Below are 21,114 nucleotides of genomic sequence, written 5' to 3' on the forward strand. Positions count from 1 at the left end.
AAAGAGACATTACACACAGGTATCAATATTTACACACCCACTGATAAGTTGTCATAAATCACGCATGTTGAAGGTTGTGTTAATTAACGGCCTGTTTGAGAAGTTAAATGAAGCTGTGATTAATTTCCGCTCTAGATAAGCAGATTCATTAGCAATAAAATTATGTTAGAAATTTTTTTGGTGATCGGGACTGGGGGGGGGGGGGCACGTTCCCCCTGTGCCCCCGGTAAATCCGCCACTGCGATCCATTGACTATCAAATGAACTTGGCGTTCACAATACCGGGATACAATTGAGTACCAGTTTTGTTGTTCACATTTGAGTGATACAATCATGATGTTATGATGAATATTTCAGTATGACTTAATACTTTTAAGGTGGCTGGTGTGTCTTCCTCCATCTTAGATTTTGAAGTAGCAGATAACAATCGGTCTAGATCTTTAATGAAATGTTCAAATTTTGAAATAGTATGTAATTCATGTGTAAGAATTTTCATGTTAATATAGAAAATTATGTGTTTTATCATATTTACGGCTGTATTTTCTAAAAAACACAATATTTTGTTTGATCTATTTTTTTTCTCAACCTTGCCACATAAGGGGAGATAACTCAGGTAAAGTAATTTTTATAATAGAAAGTCTTGTGAATTTACCTATTTTAATATGTAGCAAGAAAACAATTCCGGTGACCCCATTTTTTCTTTCCGTATCTGAAAGCATGTAAGAAGAGCTATCTTCTCACATTTTATCTTAAAATTTTATGGTGGAGTTTTCTTTTTATCACACAAAATTGGATTTTCCATGCATAATCTATACAAAATCTGACAATTTTGCACAACCTGTAGCGTGAAAAAAAGTCCGGTGACCCTTACTTTTTATTATATTTTGGGAAAAAAGCATGATAAAAACTACATTTTGACAAATTTAAAAAAAATCTATGGATTTTAATTAAGAACCCCCATCCACCTTAAAAAAAGTTATCTTCTTCTTCTTCCGAATACGGGAGTAGACTCCTAGGTCGGAGTGTAAAACTTCCCGGAACTTGTGTGCTATGTACATATGGACTTAATTTAAAAATAATATGACAAAGAAAAATCATTAACAATAACATATATACATTATGTACAGTGGCTTTGTAGTTTAATAAGTTGTTGTGGATCCTTCAAATGTTAGAGTGGATATGCCACTTTTGAAGGATTCCAGGGTGTCAGACATACCTATTGCTTCAGGTAGTGAGTTCCAGTCCGAAATAGTGCGAGGATAAAAAGGAAATTTATAGAAATCTTTATTTGTTGATATTTGCCTAAATTTATGTTTCCCCCTAGTACGTCTATCAGATATTGTTAAATTGTCCTTAGGAACTTCCACTAACCCCCAATTTATTTTATATAGCATAGTTAATCTAGCTTTTTTCCTTCTTATTTCTAAATTTTCCCATTCCAATGATTTAATTAAATTTGAAACTGCTCCAGGTGATCTGTCTTTATAATCATTGAAGACAAACCTGGCTGCCTTACGCTGTACCTGCTCAACCTGAGTGATGTGTTGCTTTTTGTACGGATCCCATACAGGGGAAGAGTATTCGACGACTGGACGGACAAGTGATGTGTACGTAAGGTTTTTAATAGAATGTAAAATTATACAGTACTGTTCTAGTGTTTTGTCAATTATGTTTTGTAATTTTATTGTGTTTACATATTCTTGTATTTAAACAAACAAACAAAAACAACATATGTCGAACTCAGTCCTCTTAGTGGTTGCACTATTATCATGATTGTTATTCTGAGAAAGCAATTATAACACTAATATCAATATCAATTAATTCACTGATTATAAATAAATTATTAATTATACATTTGAATGTGTATATATATATAAAAAGAAATTGCCATTAATGTCAGTTCCAGTTGTTCTTTTAATTTGGGTTTTTCTGTTCCAATCCCATGTTCTTTTAAAAGATCACAACAAGTATGTCTATATGGTCACACATTTTGTTCTCGTAATGTCTTCTTGTCTAGTTGGATAAATCTCCCACACCACACCCCTAGATACGATTAAGTAACACATCACGCAAAAAAAAAAATATTCTCATTAAGCATAGGTCTGGTTTTAAATGTATATTTCTTACAAATGAGCAAATTTTCCTAGTTTTTAAATGTAGTTGATTTTCTTGCCATCGAGTGAACGATTACCTAAAAATTCAAATTCTTTATTTTCCTAATCACATGGCCCTTTCGGGCATAACAAATTTTGACACGTTCATTCACACTTTCATAGAACTCTTTTTTCACTCCTCTCTGATTAGGTTAATTAGGGACAACACAATAAAACATAAAAGTCATCATAACATCACTTGCGTGGAAGAGAGGCCAACCTTGTTGGAGAAAGAGAAATAACTCTAGATCTTATATTTATCATTAACACCTTTACAAAGTAGAGGATGGTTAAAAACCAGTATTGAAATGTGCGGTATTTTTTTCTTTCAGCAAAATTAAATTAAAAAAAAATCAACCATTAGGGACAAAAATGTATCGTCTTCGTTTTATCAATACCCATATAAACAGGTTGGTTGTACCGAGAAAATTTGTATTGGAAAATTGGTTATTGATATGGGATAATAAAGTTCTTGTCCTTTGGTTACAATATTTTGAGGGCACGGGAGTAAAAAAATACCTCGTCCTCTACTTGGTTTATGCATAGTTTATACATCTATGGTTTATGTTACAATGTTCAAGTATACAAGTTCGGGTTTTTCATTGGGTTTACATTCTTCCGTTGTATCGAGACAATTTTAAGTCTAAGTATGTTTTTTGTTTGATTTTTTAAATATTGAAAATAATTTTAAATCCCGACTGAATTTCAAATCCTTAATCGCATTTTTTTTTGGATTGAAAAAAAAACACCGAACAAAAAACGACTGTACATTTCCCCCAAATGATGAACAACTACGTTTGGTTACATGTAGTTGCTTACATCCAATTTATTTGGTCTGTGGTGGATTATTGTCTCATTTTATATGACATCTCCTAATTCTTATACTAAAGTAACATTTATGTAACACAGTTTGTGTTTCTGTCCCAGTGATACATGTATGTACATTGGAAAGGTTTGTACATGAACATTCACTGCTTAAGTAAAAAACGTTCGCCCGAATTCAGATGTGAATCCAGGATTTTGAAAAGGGGGCAAACTAGACAACGCTAGGCCTTGTGGAACAACATCTTCATCTAGTCTCTTCATGCCAACAAAGGCTCTAACTCATTTGCAAAGTCTAAATTGATCATATACATCAATTCGTCTCAAATTTAGCCCAACAATTCGTTCGCAAATTTTTGTTCTTCCCTCAGCGGGATTTGAACCCTAGCTTCTGTGACATCGTGGCAACTCCGCCTGTACTGTGTCCAACGCCCTAGACCACTCGACCAACTAGGCTATATAAACTATAGCTTTCCATAGTCGAGTAATGCCTTTTCCCGTCGACTTTATCTAGGGCTGTAACACAGTGCATGATGTATAATGGAAAGTAGGATGGTATATCTTTCAGATCATCTATGTTTGGGCTGTTGTAAAGGATGATAATATAATTACCATGCCGTCACATCAAATTATGATTTTATTTGTATATATAAATATATGTATGATATATGAGGTGTCTAGAAAATCAACCTAACAATGTGAGAGCAGATCTTTTTCTTTACTTCCTCCCCGAGCGGGGCTGGAACCTGTACTTTTCACTTCTCACGTCTACGACAACACCGCCTAGCATTGCGCAGACACCTTATCCCCTCCTCTAACTACAGCTGATACTTTATCAGCTTTCGTTTCGGGAGGTGTTACCTTCTCGTAGGTATTAAACAAAGACATGCAATCACAGTACATGAAGTATTTTAAAGTGTACAGGCATGATCATCTACTCATCTGTTCAGTATAATTACAGGATGCTATTATATATATGAGAGAGAGAGAGAGAGAGAGAGAGAGAGGGCAATATAAAACATTCTTTTAAAATTCTGCCATCTCACTCACAAACTTTAAACAGCAAAAATCATAAGCAATGTAGGATCTACTAAAAACGCTCAAAACCCTTATTATGAATGAAGGCTATATAGGGAAATATAAAACCAATCATAAATAGCTTGATGAGACAACCAAACTGTCTTAGGAAGTCGGAATGAGAGTGTATAAAGATTAAAAATATATTATTTGATGGACTAATAAACGTTAAAAGTCTTGTATTGTAACTTATTTCATTAAAACAGTGTGATATATATGTACTGAAACAATATTTATTGTTTTACAAAAAAAGATTATTATCTCTAAATAGAATAGAAAATAACACCATCTGATGAAAAATGAATGATTTTGTATGATATAATCTTAATTAAATCAATATTAATGAACTAATATGATAGCAATCTGCTGCAACAAAACAACACGAAATTATCCAGAAATACATTGATTAAATTTATATATAAACACATTCTCAGTAAGGGGCATTGCATAAACAAGTTGTTTTTAGTTTTCCAGAAAGGTACTTTTATAAGAAAATATAAATTTATTTAAATGAGTTATCTTAAATTGCAACGGAAGTCTGGACTATATTCTTATGGTTCTAATGGTGTCTGTTGTAAAGTGTGTTTTTTTTTTCCTGATAGGCGACCAATACATTCGCCCTGTCTTATAATAAAACATAAGGAATGCACTAAATGTCTTATATCTCGAACCATAATAGATAGAGAATATCCTCTGAGAGTCAAACATGCTAAAGGCCAATATCTACCTATTGCTTCTTTCAAATGATAGGAAGAAATGCCCTTACATAAAGATTTTTGACATTTTTGTTTTGTTTTTGCCTTATATCATGCACACTATAATCGATAGGTAAAGCTTTAAACAGCCAAAAATTGTTAAAAATCGAAATCTTCAAAAACGATAATATGACCGAATCAATAAACTAACTCCTTATAGTGGTAATTGTCCTTTAATAAAGACTTTTACCATTTTTTTGCTTATCTTGAAAAGTATAATATACAGACAGAAGCTGTAAATAACAAAATTGACCGGTAAGACTAGATATATAAAAAGCTAGTATAACTGAAACCATCGATTGATTAAAAAGAGTTATTATTGTCCTCTGATGACGATTATCTTGAAACCAGTAATGGATATTGAAAAACTGTAATAGTTAAAATTAAAACAAGCAAATTGAGATCTACAAGCAATTTCATTAGTCTTTGGTATTGTGATGACTACATAGTGTGACAAAGGCCATTTAAAACAAAGACATAATATACCACCCCCTTTTTCCCCCGATACAAATGGTATGCTCTCAGATAAAATGTTATGTTCGAGAAGAAACGTAATAATTTGTTTCTAAAACATATTGATGCGTAAAAAGTAAAAATTAATATCCAATTGCCATATTTTTGAGTGATTTATGGTCTTAAGAGCCACTTGTTTGTATAACAATTTTACTTTCTTATATCATAACAGAAAAAAAAATCATACCTAAAATCAGGCATGGGGCGAATTACATTGCAATGTAATGCATTATATTACAATTACTTTGACCAAACCATGCATTATATTACAATTACAATTACATGCATTTATCAAAGTAATGCATTATATTACAATTACTTTTGCAAAGTAATGCCTTGAATTACACATTACATTTGAAAATTTTATGAAGTGAATAGAAAAATTAAACATCTTGAAAAACAACTAGAAGTCACAAAAGATTCTAGCATATGCAGCAACTGTTCCATGAATTGAATATAAGTATACATGTAAAAAGTCTATTTAATTCAGCTTTTACAATTTTAATTTAATGTTGACTTTACTTTTATAAATATATTCTTTGTTGTTTTTTTTTTTATTTTAAACGAAATATTTAATTACTGTGAATTACTTCCCTAATTATAAAATAAACATAGACCTTAATTAATGAACAATTGTCTAAATGGTGAAAATATTGATTGTAAAACAAACTAATTAGTGTTTTATAACAAAGTTTAATTATCTTTTATTTGAGCAAGACAAGATATTCTTTGATCTTATGACAACAATACAGTTATGCTTTTCAAATATCAATCTTTTTATGCAGGAAAATGTATGAAATAAGATAAAATAAAGAATATATTCTCATGATTAACATATTCCTAGTTAATCAAGAAATCTTAAATTTGGTTTAGTTAAAACTCCAACAATATGTTAAAGATGTGGTATGTGAAAAAAGTAATGACATGTAATGCCATGTAATGCATGAAATTACACAACTTTTTGCTAAAGTAATGCATTATATTACAATTACATGTAATGCACAAATTGCTGCATTACACATTACATGCAATTACTTGGAAAAATGTAATGCATTACCATGCATTACAATTACAAATTTGCATTACCCAATGCCTGCCTAAAATACAACATTGCCTTGCGGTCATAAAAATTTCGAGTACGATTATCAAACTCAGACTCAAAATTTAACCAATCAACATATTGAATTTGTTGTTTCGAGGAGCCATAGGGTCTCAAAGTCAACCTTAGTTCTACTATGCACAAAAATCTAAATTCATCAATGAAAATTTAAGAAAGGTATGGTGTAAATCACGCCAGTATGGAAGCGTTTTAAACTATTTCAGTTTAAATAATTGGATATTTATTTTGCATTTAAAGAAATTTAAGGAGCATGTGTGTTTTTAAAATTGGTGAGGAATGTTGAATAATGTGAAATGAAAAAGATTGACAAAGAAAAAATCAAATAAAGAAAAATCAGAACCGATTTTCAGTTGTAGTGGAACTAATGTTGTTACTGACATTTATGTCACATATGGAACAGTATATGCCTACACTTCCGAAGCACCTCAGACCAACCCGATCTTTTTCTTTCAGGTTCTAGTTGCTCAGTCTTTAGTTTTCTATGTTGTATATTCGGTTCCTTTGTTTGTTTTTTGGTAGTTTTTATTATTATACCCAACCTACGATAGAAAGGTATTTTACGTTTTCTATTCGGTGGAGGCGTTCATTCCTTCTAAAGCCCCGGTTAAGTTTAACATTTTGATTTGCATAGTTTATCATACAATTGTGGTAATATTACTTTTAACCCTAAAGTACCCATATTCATTATGATGCAAAATTTAAAAAAAAATATAACACATTAGTGTTTAAATTCAGATACTAATATGACGTTCTTCAAACGCTTTGAGTACACACCCGTGGAAAAATTCGAATATATTCATATGTCAGCTGATAGGCAACGCCATGATTTGTTTGGGCTGTTCCAATCCTACTTCCACGTCATATATAGATATAAGAAGATGTGGTATGAGTGCCAATGAGACAACTCTCCATCCAAGTAAAAATTTATAAAAGTAAACCATTATAGGTCACAGTACGGTCTTCAACACGGAGCCTTGGCTCACACCGAACAGTAAGCTATAAAGGGCCCCAAAAAATTACTAGTGTAAAACCATTCAAACGGGAAAACCAACGGTCTAATCTATATAAAAAACGAGAAACGAGAAACACTTATGAACCACATCAACAAACGACAACTACTGAACATCAGATTCCTGACTTAGGACAGAATGAATGATTTACCTCACGTCAGATAGTGTAAATGACATCATTGAACGATGACGCAAGAATGTAAGGATTTTACGGGAAAATGCACGAATGGGAAACTGAAAGTCGTCAAAACATGAATATATAAACAAACGAAGGTAAGAATTTGTATAATGTCCATATCTTCTCAAATGAAAGTAAGATAGTCAATTAAAATTGAAATACGTCAATATTAATAGTGTGTTCAATTACGAGAACAGCAAGCATTCGATCCAAAAGAACTGCTGTCTTTGTCCTACTAGAATAGATATAATTCATGGGGCTTGAATTTATATTGATTTTGCCACGGGTTGGCCCTTTATGCTGATATTTTATCCCTTGCTGTCGCTCGTGGTAAAATATTTAGCATAAAGGGCCAACAAGCCTACTTGAATTATTTCTTAATTTTACAGTTCATTCTAATCCAGTTGTAAAACTCATCAACGATTCCGGGCTTATGATTTAGCTAGACGTGTATTCAATCATTAAAAGACATACTATTGGCAACAAAAAGTGTAAAAAAAGTACTGAACTCCAAACAAATAAAAAAAAAGGGAGGTCCAAATAAACTGACAAAATCAAACGCTATCAATCAACGGAACGAGTGAAAAACATCTGCCATATTCTTGTATTGGTACAGACATTTTTCAAAGAAAATGGTGGTTTAAAACTGATTTTAACAACATAAAGTTCAATTTGAAGAGGCCTGAAAACCAAAGTTAAAAAAAGATGTGCCGAATCTTACTTAGGCCATCCTCTTCAGTAGAAAATCACAAGTGATCAGAGTACTAGTAATTCAACATTTTTAAACAGATGATTTAAAAAAATACTGAATCAATAATATTTTAGAAATGCAGACTACTTGCCTGGTGATACCAATTCATTGGCATCGACCTAGTGTTTGTCAAAGATACCAGGCTTAGAATTTAGTATGCCAGATGTGAGTTACATTAGACAAACCAGTGGCATTCAAAACTAATTGTTTAAAGGCCAGAAATCAAATACAAAATTTAAGATTATTGAAAAAAAATCATAAATGTTGTGCCAAATCTAGCTACGACCACCTTGCCTGAGGTTAGAAAAATCATAAAAGTTGTGCCAAATCTAGCTACGACCATCTATACCTGAGGTAAGAAAAATCTTAGTGTTTCAAATAAATCTCTATTTTATAAACATGCTGTAAATTTAAGAAAATAACCATATCAATGATATTTCATGTCAGAACAGATTAAAATTCCGAATAGAACTATTTGATATGACTGCTTACTTTCGTAGCATCAATATGTCGAGACCGATGATGTTAACAGTATCTATAAAGTCCATTCAAGCTTGCATTTGAAGAAATTGATAAGAAGTAGAACACAATTTATCGCCGAGTAAATATAACAAATTTGGTACTCCTTTAAAAAGAGACAGAACAATCCAAAGGGAGAACCATAACTCATAAGCGTTAAAGCCTTAAATTCGTAATAATGATAATGAAATCATAAGCATGCAACGATAAAAGATGTATTAACAAAAAATACTGAACTCCAAGGTAAATTCAATAGAATGGAATTCTATGAAACCTGACTAAACCAAACGCTCAACGATAACAACCAACGGAACTACTAAAACAACTATCATATTCAGGACTTGGGTCAGGTCTTTTCCGAAGATAACTGATGCTTTTCTTTTAATCATTAAATTTTTGAGAAAACCATTAAATAAATTGCCTTTTAAATAGTTTGAATAAAGAATTAATATCTAATTCATTAAGTAAATACATAATTTATTATGTTAGATTGAACGCCAATTAACTTCATCAATAACAAAAGTCCCCTTGTTCGTTATTACAATATTTGTCTCAGCAATTTCACACATGACGCATTACACTGTACTATCAGTTGATGAAGACAAACATTTGATATTTTTTTCATTATGTATTACACAATAAAATTAATTGATCAGAAGGTAAAGTGAGAGGATTCATGTTAAAATTTGTCAACATTTGATTGGATAATCATGATATTTCTTATTTTGCCGCAACATTTCTATATACTATATAAACGGAAATTTTAACGTGTGCAACAAACTTACGTTTGCAAAAATCAACGTTCAAAAATATATCAGCTACTTGGAGTGAAATGAAGATTCAAGTTGTAGCCGCATTGCTCTGCTTAATAGTTTTTCTACATTCTGAAGGTAAGTTTTTAATTTGAAGGAAATAAAATCATGGGTTACAAAGATATTATTTTTAGTGACGTTAATACTTCTGAGAAGTATTAAAAAAGAGAGTCAAGATAAAAATGACCGATATAGTTTCTATTCAGTCGACTTGACTTAATGTTAATTTTAAGGGACCTGTCTTTTATTAAAGACCGTATGATGCCCCATAGATGTATTTAGTATGGTTATTACAGTCGGGTAATGCAATTTAAGCCCATTTTGTACTTTTTTCTTAAATTATTATTTTTTTTCAAAAAAAGAGTCTCAGACTTGATTCAATCCGAAAACAACCTATGGCGGGACATAAATAAAATATTTCACGACAGAACAGAGCTCCGATAATTCATGACGGAACAGAGATCAGAAATTCATGACGGGATAGAAATCAGATTCTTCATGACGGAACAGAGATCAGACAATTCATGACGGGATAGATATCAGACAATTCATGACTGGTTAGGGATCAGATAATTTATGACTGACAGGACAGAGATCAGATAATTCATGACGGGACAAAGATCAGATAATTTCAGACGGGATAGAGATCAGATAATTTCAGACGGGATAGAGATCAGACAATTTATGTCTGGACAGAGATCAGATACTTTTTAACGAGATAGAGATCAGATAATTTATGACAGGACAGAGATAAGACAATTCATGACGGGATAGAGATCAGATAATTTATAGCTGACAGGACAGAGATCAGATAATTTATGAGGGGACAAAGATCAGGTAATTTAAGACGGGCTAGAGATCAGACAATTTATGACGGGATAGAATTCAGATAATTCATGAGGGGCAGAAATCAGACATTTGATGTCTTGACAGAGATAAATTAATTCATGATTAGACAGATCTCAGATTTAACTGAATTTTATAATCTTTCTGTAAATTTTCCTATTTATATATGAAGCAAGAAAGCGAAAAGTCGGTCATATTTTTTTTTTTTTTTTTATTTTAAAGAAAAGTTCTGCTTTAAACAAATGAAACTTGCGTTTTATTTCAAAATTCAAATTAAATTTACTATTTTTTTCTTTGTGCTAACATAATAGCTTTCCCCTTTGTCTAGGTTTAGCAACCCTGAAAGTTGAAAAAAAAGAAACTGTAGACAATACCAGTAAAAATAACTTAAGAAATAATATAATATTTTTTAAATAGTTTTATCTTTTAAAGGGACATCAGCTACGATTTATTATACAAAAAAATAACATACATTTTGTTTTTGTTTCAAAAATTTATATAAACGGAATATTGAAAAAAGATTTCCCTATTAGTAGTCAAAATAAGCTCAAACACATCGCTTGTGTATTATTGATTTGTGTGTCAATAATATGTTAATGATACACCTCATTTGAATCTGTATTCATGCAAAATTTAACTTTACCCTTAGCTGGAGATGGGTTACGCATGTGCTTAACGTGTTCAGTTATTAAAAAGAAAATAATATCAGCATTAAAAAATGAAACAAGGGAGCCACCGGGAAAAATAATTCCGTTGACTGATTCGGCCCATAAAAGTTCATTCATATACAGGTAAAACGATGACTTACATTTCTTTTAAAAATCTATGACATAAATTCCAACAGACCTAGAAAAATCGTACTTATACGACTGCACATGCTTGTCCGTCTATCTATATTCATGTTTTGATCGGTTCGAATGACCATTGGCAACTTCGGCGGTCATCTCCATGGTTATTTAGATGGCGTCTAGCCTAAATACACATGGAAAGCAGATACACTATAACAAGTCCATGTATTGGATATTTGTTTCTTTTGGACATTTTGTAATTTTGATTTACGTTTTAGTATGTTGTAAATATATAATTATTTAAGTCAAATATGACAGCTAATGCCCTTTTAAGCCCTTCCTTCCATGTATTATTATAGATTAACTGTTTACAAAACTTTTAATAATTTCGAAATGCTTAGGATTTTCTAACCCAGGATTAGATAACATTAGCTGTAATTCGGCATTTTGGGTTCTCAATGCTCTTTTATATCATACTTTATTTGAGCTTTTTATTTTTGTTGTTTCGAGCTTCACTGATGAGTCTTTTGAAGATGACACGTCCGTCTGTCGTACACAATTTTAAGCCTGGTATCTATGATTAGTTTATTTATCTGTAAAAATAAAGAGATGTCTTCCTTGTATTAGAACAAAAAAGTAATAATTACCACCATGTTCAATATGTCTAATTTAAGTTAAGAATGTACCACTTTATGGAGACAATTGATTGCAGGACTGAAATCACTTTCAATGTCTCCTTTTTTTATTCTACACAACCCTAAATCTTGAAGAAAAGAAACTGGAGACAATACCAGTAATAACAACTTTAGAAATAACTTGAAATCATTTAAATTTTGCCAATTTTTCTTTAATAGTTTTATCTTTCAAAGGGGCATTAGCTACGATTTCAACAACACATAAATACTTTGGGTTTTTGTTTCTTACTTTTATATAAGCGGAATATTGAAACGTTATTTCGCTATTAGTAGTCACTTTGGTTCAATTTTGTCAAACTAAGTTTTGACTTTAAACGCTCTTCAACTTCGTACCGTATTTGGCATTTTAACTTTTATGATTCGATCGTCACTGAGTCTTTTGTAGACGAAATAATCATCTGGTGTACTTAATTTTAAGCCTGGTATTTATAATTTGTTAATTTACATGCAGAATGTAAATAGTTGTAATTCTTTTACCAGAACAAAAAAGTAATAATTAACGTCATGTTTTGATTTAAGAATGTACCAATTTGTAGAGACTATTCATTGTAAGGACTGAAATCACTTTCAATGTCTTTTTTATTTGCCAATTTATTTATTTTGAGCAATATATCATATTTTTATATAGGTAAACCCCAAGGCAAGGGTAAATGCAAAGGCAAGGCAAAGAGCAACTACGAATTAAGTGGTGAGAAAAATGGGTACCATGACCAGGGAAATTCATGCAAAAAGTGTAAAGGTAAACTTGTAACAGTTCGAAATTAATAATTATTTGTTTTTTTATCAAGTTGAAAAATGAAGATTTAGTTACTGATGAAATTTCTAAATATTTAGCCCATTAAAAGAATTATTCATTTATGGAAGATTTTACTGTTATCCTTACTGTAATATTGTTATTTTTACTGTTATATTGTTATTTTTACTGTTATATTGTACTGTTATGACTTTATACCTTGAAATATTGCATTAAACCTTTCTTTTTCCATCATTCAATTCTTCCGGTCGTCCTACATATATTTCCGTGTAACTATTTTTCAAGTACTACTGAACAGAATTATTTCACCAATGATCAGCAGCCAGTTGTAACGTGCACTTTTAAGAATCTGTAAGACACCTCCTTTCTTTTTGCCGATGTTTTTGATTTTTTCAATATTATGTTGAATGAAATTAAATTTTTCGTCGAACGTTGCTCGAGTTATTTTAAACAGAATTACTTCATGTTTCGTCAGCAGCTTGGTAGCGAGTTGTAACGTGGGCGCTTTTTAGACCTGTTAAACATCTACTTCCTGTTTGCCGATACTTTGAATTACGAATGAGGTATGATAAGCGCAACAACACGTGCATTCTTGCTATTTTTACTGTAATAATAAGATTATATCTCCATGGATTTGGATTGACCATGCATGGTCTAATGGCCTTAAGCATGGAGTTGGTTGCGCATTGATTTTGGATGGACAATCTATTTTCAATATTAGGTCTATGTACATTTAAAGTTACATTATCATGACAATGACTTTTGCTTTTGCTTAATGTTTATTCTTGTAATTCTTGTTTGTTGTTAATACTGCACTGCATTACATTTTTTTAACAATATGGGAGTAATTTGCAAATAAAATTATCAATTTTATGAAAATAAACATTGAATGACCTTGAATGTTTATAGTTGACACAAGGACGTGTATGCAAAATCCCAGAGCATTGTTAATGCAAAGTAGAACTTGGACGCCTTTGTTTGTCTATTTGTGATTAACTATGTGAACTTTTGGACTCGATCAAATCTTACAATTGAAAAAAACATTTGATGAATTTCGTGCTTCAAAGGTTTTCCAGAATTTAGTTTCTATTATGGGTTGTAGCATTACTAAGGCAAACGTTTATAGATTTATAAGTAACAATAAACATACAAAAACCAACAGGAAACAGTATCAGCTAGTTAATTAGAGTTTTTTTTAAATTTATTCTATCTATAGCTCCTTGCAAAACTCTTCCAACAACATGTCCAGAGGGATACACGAAACTGATTAATCAAAGTATTAGCCCAAATTGTTACCTTTTTGAAGGCCGCAAAAGGACGGATAGAACAGATTGGCATGTAGCAAATGTGAGTTTTTCATACAACACACCAGTATTTTTAAGACAAGAACCTTTAAGTTAAAATACTTTTACATTATGATAATTTAGATGAACATAATAGGTCACCTGCTGGTAAAAACAATAAAAATATAATGTATAACATATTGAAAATACTGTTTGAACACTTTGCGATAGATAAGAGATAGTTATGGATATAAAGCAAGGAATTGAAGGGTATAAATTAAGTGACCGCAACCCTATAGGTATTCAGAGGAAGCTACAGACTAAAAGAAGACTGTATTGCCCTACTTGTTTCTAAATAACGAAAACTTTTATATGAAACCTCACTGGGTAGTACCTTTTTACTGCTGAGCCAGAACAGTTAACAATTACATCTGGTGCCAGGAGCCATAGTAAATTAAAAGGTCACTGGTTTTTAAGTTTAACCCTGCGGTTCTAAAAATATTAATACCAAAAGAAGGACGGTATAGTTCATTTATTCTTTCCCTTGAATTCATAAGCAGCTCATTTTTCTTTTTTCGTTGTTAATCATCCATTTTGATAACAGTGGCAGCCATGTTTGAAGGTAGTTACGGTCATTAAAAAGTTCTTCAGTTTCATGGATGTGTTAAATTTTGTTGTTGATTTCTGGGGGTCAATTGTTTGAAAATGTATAGATGCATTTCACTCCTATTATTTTAATATAGTGATGTAAAGGGCCTTCTGTTTGTCGGTTTGTTCATTTGCTCGTCTGTCACTCTTTTGGTTTCTGGATGATAATAAAAGTACCTATTGACCAACATCTTTTGAGTTTTTGAAAGAATAACATGAACAATAAAATACAAGTCTATTTCAATTTTGAAGGTAGATTTTTACCCTTTATCTTCTATAAATTCGGAATTATTTTGGTTTCCAAATAACAATTAAGTAACACTAGATACATTCGTTTTTTTTATGTTTTTACACAATGTCGTGAACAATAAAATTCAGCTCAAATGTAGTTTTGAGGGGTTTGGCATCCATTGTTCAAGATTTATGCTCCTTAATTAAAATTTGTCTGGTGCCTCAATAATAACTTACGTTTTGTAAACGACATAAACGTCTAAATAAAGTGTGATTTCGACAAATTTGAATTTTTATGAATTATAATTACGTTCTTAGTTTTCTTCAAAAGAAATGTTAGGTTGTTTTTGTATCTGGACTATAAGAAATAACCCGCTTGACAAAATAATTATTTTAATCGACTCATGGAACATAATCTGCATATCAAAATTTGTTTTGGCAATAATTATTTCTGGTATAAGAGTTATGTTGCCGTTGTGGATACTAGTAAATGTGATTACATTGACATCGTTATTTGTTTAAACTAAAACTATAAATTGATACCATACCTAACTGGGGGTTATATTTTGCATTTACCTTGTCAGCCCTTCTGTTCATTCGTCTTTTCATTCAACATACATTTCTGTCATACTTTTCTCAGCTACTACTGAACAGAATAACTTACTATTTGTCTGCCGTTTGACAGTGATGAGTTGTAACGTGTGACCACTTTTCAGATCCGTCAGACACCTACCGATATTTCCTGTTTGCCGATATTTTGAAATTTTCAATATGTTGAATAAACTTTAGAAAATATTGTCACATGCAGTATTAGTTACTCGGGAGATCAGCTGCAAAATTTAATTTGATATTGCAGTTTGGTTAGCATTTATTGTCGTACTTTAATTGATAATAACAAGAGATATCTTGTTCACTGTATAACGGGTTCAATACTGTGTAAAAGAGGTATGGACAGTTCGCACTAGCCGTGAGTATTTGTTGTTTTGACTTGAATATAAAATATAATTTGTCATCTCTAGGAAGTATGAAAAATGCACTATTTGCAATGTAAAAAAAAAAGATAAACGTTTTCAAAAATATAACTCCTCTTAAGTCTAGAACGTTTGAGAGTGATTTGCAGGTGTTGAGAAATACGTTTTATTTTTTTCTGTTCAGGCGATATGCACCAGTACTCCAGGTGCTTACTTGTGGATTCCAGAAACAAAAGAAGAGGCTGAAGCAGTTTTAGTCAAATTTGATATATTTGGTAAGTAATTGTCAAATTTTCTGTCTTAAGTCTTTTAGCTTGTAGCAATTGAATTAGTCTATTCTACATAGATGTATATATGTATTTTTGTTATTGTGTAGTTGGAGTTCTGTTTCATCGACCTTTATACTACATTTTCTTTTATTCATATTAATGTTAGGAACCTTCTTTCAACTAAAAAAATAGAAAATCAATTTTTATTCTTAAAGTTCTTCATATTTCTGTGGGTGTGAAATATTAAGTTCATGGCATTTCTTTGTCTTGTCATAGAATTGAAATTATAATTTGTCGGGAAAAGCTTTCCGTTACATGATAGTAACTACAGCTGTTGTATGTAGTATATATTCAATATGTTAATAAACAGTTACTTCACTTGAGAAGGTGGAACTAAGCGCAACAATCAGCGCAACTGTTATTATACCCACGCTACCAAGTAGCGGTGATATAATATAGGTTTTTATCCGTCCGTCAGTCATTTTGGTTTCCGAATGCAAGATCAAATACTCGATATAAGGTTGCAACCTTACTCAGGTATATGGTCACATATAATAAGAGGAAGAACGCTATCGATTTTTTTATTAAGGTTTTTGATTAGTGCCATAGTTACTTTAAAAAAACAAACATATGTGCAGAAAAGTGGTTTTCAAATGCTAAATCAAATACCTTAGTTTTGATTGCAACCTTATTTGGATTTGTGGTTACATGTAATAAGAGGTAGCCCATTTTGGATTTTGAAGTCACTAGGTTTAAGGTCAAGGATAAGGTTGCTAAAATAGATGTATGCAAAACAATATTACTGTTTGAAACCATTACAGAGAAAATAATCACACCTGAAAGTACCCAGATAAAAAAGTATGACATCAGGGAACTTTAAGGTTGTTCCCTTTACATGGGGGCGTAAGGTAAGTGAGCTAAGGGTTCCTTAATCAATAGTATGCGTTTCAAATAGTAATTTCAACCATTGTCATTTACATGTCATTTGCATGTCTTAAAAATGTCGCATGAAGATTTTTTTCCTTTTCTTTTTAAATATTATAAAATTTCTACGGTTCATGCTGTAGTAACTGATGACTATTTTAAGATTATCTTTATATATTTACAATAAATTGGCAGTCAGTTTAATAATTAGAATAATGTTGTGTCGAAATGGTAGCCTCTGTAGCAGGGAATAGAATATTATGTCCCAGGTTTAAGCCATAGTTCACTCCTATTCTGGTTGTGCACTACTTTATTATCGTTTTATCAATCGGACAAATAAATTCCCTTTATTACACTTATTATTTGAATGATAAAAAATTATTAATTTAGACTTGCTAGTAGTATTATAGCCATCACTGGCATTTCACTTATAAAAGAGAGGCAAAAGATACCAAAGGGACATCCAAACTCATAAGTCGAAAATAAACTGACAACGCCATGGCAAAAAATAAATAAAGACAAAACGACAAACAACTAAAGACTGAGCACCACGAACCTTACAAAAAACCGGGGGTGATCTCGGGTGCTCCGGAAGGGTAAGTAGATCCTGCTCCACATGGGGAACCCGCCTTGTTGCTCATGTTAGCACAAACCCGGTGATAAGTCTAATTCGGTAGTTCTCATTCGGGGAACAGGAGGACGGGATTGTGGTTACGACGATTGGAACATATCCGTCGTCATCTGTGAATCAGATATGCCATAACGATCAACTAACTCGCGATGGTTAGTAAAATTTACGATGGGATGATTTCAACTTCACCACTTGGAACTCTTGGTTCAATAAATTCCTTGTGAGCAGCAACCCCATATCAAAGACATCATGATAGGAAATTCAAGCCCTGGAATATCGTATCAAATGGGAGATATATACTCCATTTGCAGGTGCTGCTGGAATGCTACTACATAGAAATGGAAAGTTCATGATTGGGAAGCTGAAATCATCTCTTTTGACATAAAGTTTTTCTCAACTGACTCTCATTGTCAATTTTTAGATGTGAGTCAAAATATGAGGCAGACTTAACTGTATCTATTGTATCCTTTATTTCGAGTTCGATGGAATAAATGCGTTCAACAAAGTAACCAAATTTGATATGATATTTAATGATGTTCGATTTGTATATTCGCATATCCAAATAAGAAATGTTCATCAAAGATTTGTTACAAACAAAATGTGTGGGGAATGTTTATTAGGAAGCAACAAACAAATCGTTAAAGGACGTCAGAGGAAAATAAAATGGAGAAATTACATTTCTAACTACATTAAAATATATGTTTGAAATCTGACAGATGAAATTTTGAAATATAATTGTCAGTCTATTGTTATCTTATGCAGGAGTACAATCTTTTGACGTCTACACTGGAGCAAACAATCTCGCTGACAACAACAGCTATGTTTATGCAGTAACAAATGATCCATTTGACCAGTATAATCTACCATTTGGTAGACGTATGTATTTTGACCATTTTTAAATGTAACATTATTCATGAACACAATTATTTTTTTAGTTAAAAAATGACTGGGAAATTAAAGAAATTGAAAATAAATTTATTCATGCATTTACATTTAATGGTTGTAAAGATATATCTTGATATTGTTTCTAATGCACCTTGCGAATAAACCTATATCTTAAGACCTGTCCTTTCCAATCATATCATACTTATCATATCATAGCGTAAAATATGAAATAAATTCAGGAACCTTGCTTACAATATACAACGCTGATTCCAATCAGAATCATTGGAACTAGAGATTTTCATTCAATAACTAATATTCCTTTTATGCCCGCTTAAGATAGTAGATGACATATTTTTCCAGTTTTTTCCACCCGTCCGTCCGTCATTAAGTCCATCCGCCTCGTACCTGGTTAAAAGTTTGTTTTAAGATAGGTTTAAGTTTTGGTTGAAAGTAGTTTGTGCTCACATCAACTTGAAACTTAGCACACTTGTTCATTATGAAATGACTGTTAAATATATATCAAATTAGGGTTTTGACCCAGATTTAACGGTTTATTAAACATAGAAAAGTAATATTTTATCCGTTTAGAGTTTGGGTTTAATGGTAGGATAACGATTTAGTTAAAGTATTGGTTTAAGGTAGTTTGTGGTCATCAACATGACACTTAGTACAAATATCCATTATGTAGTGACCTGCCAAATTTATGTGACAAATTAGGGGTTTGACCTAGATTGCACGGTTACCTGAACATGGAAATGAGATAGAACTAGCATGGTATGTTGTCGTATGGACATATATTCTTGCTATTACATGTATTAATTGATAAGTCTTGTAATTATTGACTGTTATTATCATTCCGTCTTTTATGATATTTATGGAATGGCAAAATGTAAAATTTGAAAGAAGACATAATCCACTTAAAGATTAAATGACAGTATTTCCTTTTTTCAAGGAAAGAACAGTATGGGGTTCAATCTAGGATTTAAAAAATATAACATTTTAGAGTCGAAAATGTTTATTGATTAATTTTTTTACCTATATACTTTAATATAACACAAGGTTCCCAACTCGTATTTTCACTGCGGGAATAACATTGCCATTTTGCTGTGAGAAGACGAAATACTTTACTATATTGACCTACCTTGAAGGCCTGCTACGAATGATTCCGACAAGATAGATAGGCGTGTTATACACCATTTTGCAGATAACTGAATGTAGATTTACGACATAACAAGTTTTAGACAACCACTGAATCGAAATATATCGGAAGTTCGCGATCGAGTGTCATTTCTCAAAAAATACGAGTTGGGTACCTTGCGTTATATTTAAGTTTATAGATAAAAAAAATTCAGAGACAAGTGCCTGTGATTATTAACCCCTATTTTACACCTTGTTTATGCCTAAGTTGCACTTTGTTTACGGCCGGTTTATTCTTGGACATTACAGTTCCCTTAATATTGCAATGACGCTAAATGATATTATGAATTATACGTCGGATTTCGAGTGATTTACCAACTACTTTTCTGTGACATAAACTATTGAATAAGATTTCTTTCAATCTATTCTCTATTACTTCAGGTCTATTTTTTTCCATTTGTTAATGGGGCATGTACTATTTGACCAACTTAAATTATGGCTATCCTCCCTAACTTAATGTTCATCTTTTCTATATGATCATATGACATGTTCTTGATAAAGCTTCCTTCGAATCATAACATATAAGAATACTTTAAATGTAATTATAAACGCATGTATTGTCATTTAGTATTTAAATAAATTATATGTAGTTAAACAAGAAAGCAAATTTTTCTATTAACATTATAAAATGTTGCTTTTGTCATTCAATACTTTTAACTTTGTTTTAGTCGCTACAACGGACGATAGTAATAATATCAGTGAAGGTTGTTTCGAACTTGATTGGGATCCGAATGAACTTGAGTTTGTATGGGACCCTGATTTTTGTAATGCGACTGTTTCTGGGGAGGCATACATATGCGAGTTTCCAATTGTAAGTTTTGAAAAAAAAAATTATAAACATTGTTTAATGTAGACTGCTAGCAGGAGACCCTTAACCTGTGACACTTCAGTCTCACTCCTTTTAGAGGTCATACAATTCCTTCATTTTATATTTGTTACCTTGTTATGCCTTCTTAATAAATTTTTGAGATTTTAACATCGGTAAACTATTTTTGCCTAAATTACTTAGGTTTTTTCTCATTTTTTATGTTGTCTTTAATCTTTGTTTTCCTATGGCTATGTTCTATTACATTAATTAACAGTGTGCATAGTTTCATGATTTAGATTTTTTTTTTAATTTTCCACTATACACAATATAGAAGTTCTAGCTTGAAAAACTGTAGAAGGAGTCGGATAAACCATGTACACTTCATACATAATATCCTCTAAAAAAATAGAAAAATATCATGTGAATATGCACACATTTTATATATGCACTTACAGCCAGCATAATATACAAATTA

General features: G+C 31.6%; 2 long non-coding RNA genes across 2 annotated transcripts; both read left to right on the plus strand.

The window, feature by feature from the left end:
* Positions 1 to 9,679: 9,679 nt before the first annotated feature.
* On the plus strand, positions 9,680 to 14,134 carry LOC127698838 (uncharacterized). The gene is made up of 3 exons (XR_007980966.1): positions 9,680 to 9,787; positions 12,667 to 12,777; positions 14,009 to 14,134. It is a non-coding gene; the product is annotated as an uncharacterized LOC127698838 (long non-coding RNA).
* A 1,981-nt stretch (positions 14,135 to 16,115) lies between these two features.
* On the plus strand, positions 16,116 to 20,625 carry LOC127698837 (uncharacterized). The gene is made up of 3 exons (XR_007980965.1): positions 16,116 to 16,200; positions 18,512 to 18,625; positions 20,500 to 20,625. It is a non-coding gene; the product is annotated as an uncharacterized LOC127698837 (long non-coding RNA).
* Positions 20,626 to 21,114: the final 489 nt, after the last annotated feature.

The sequence above is a fragment of the Mytilus californianus genome, unplaced genomic scaffold, assembly GCF_021869535.1.
Source record: "Mytilus californianus isolate M0D057914Y unplaced genomic scaffold, xbMytCali1.0.p SCAF_4, whole genome shotgun sequence".
NCBI classification, from domain to species: domain Eukaryota; kingdom Metazoa; phylum Mollusca; class Bivalvia; order Mytilida; family Mytilidae; genus Mytilus; species Mytilus californianus.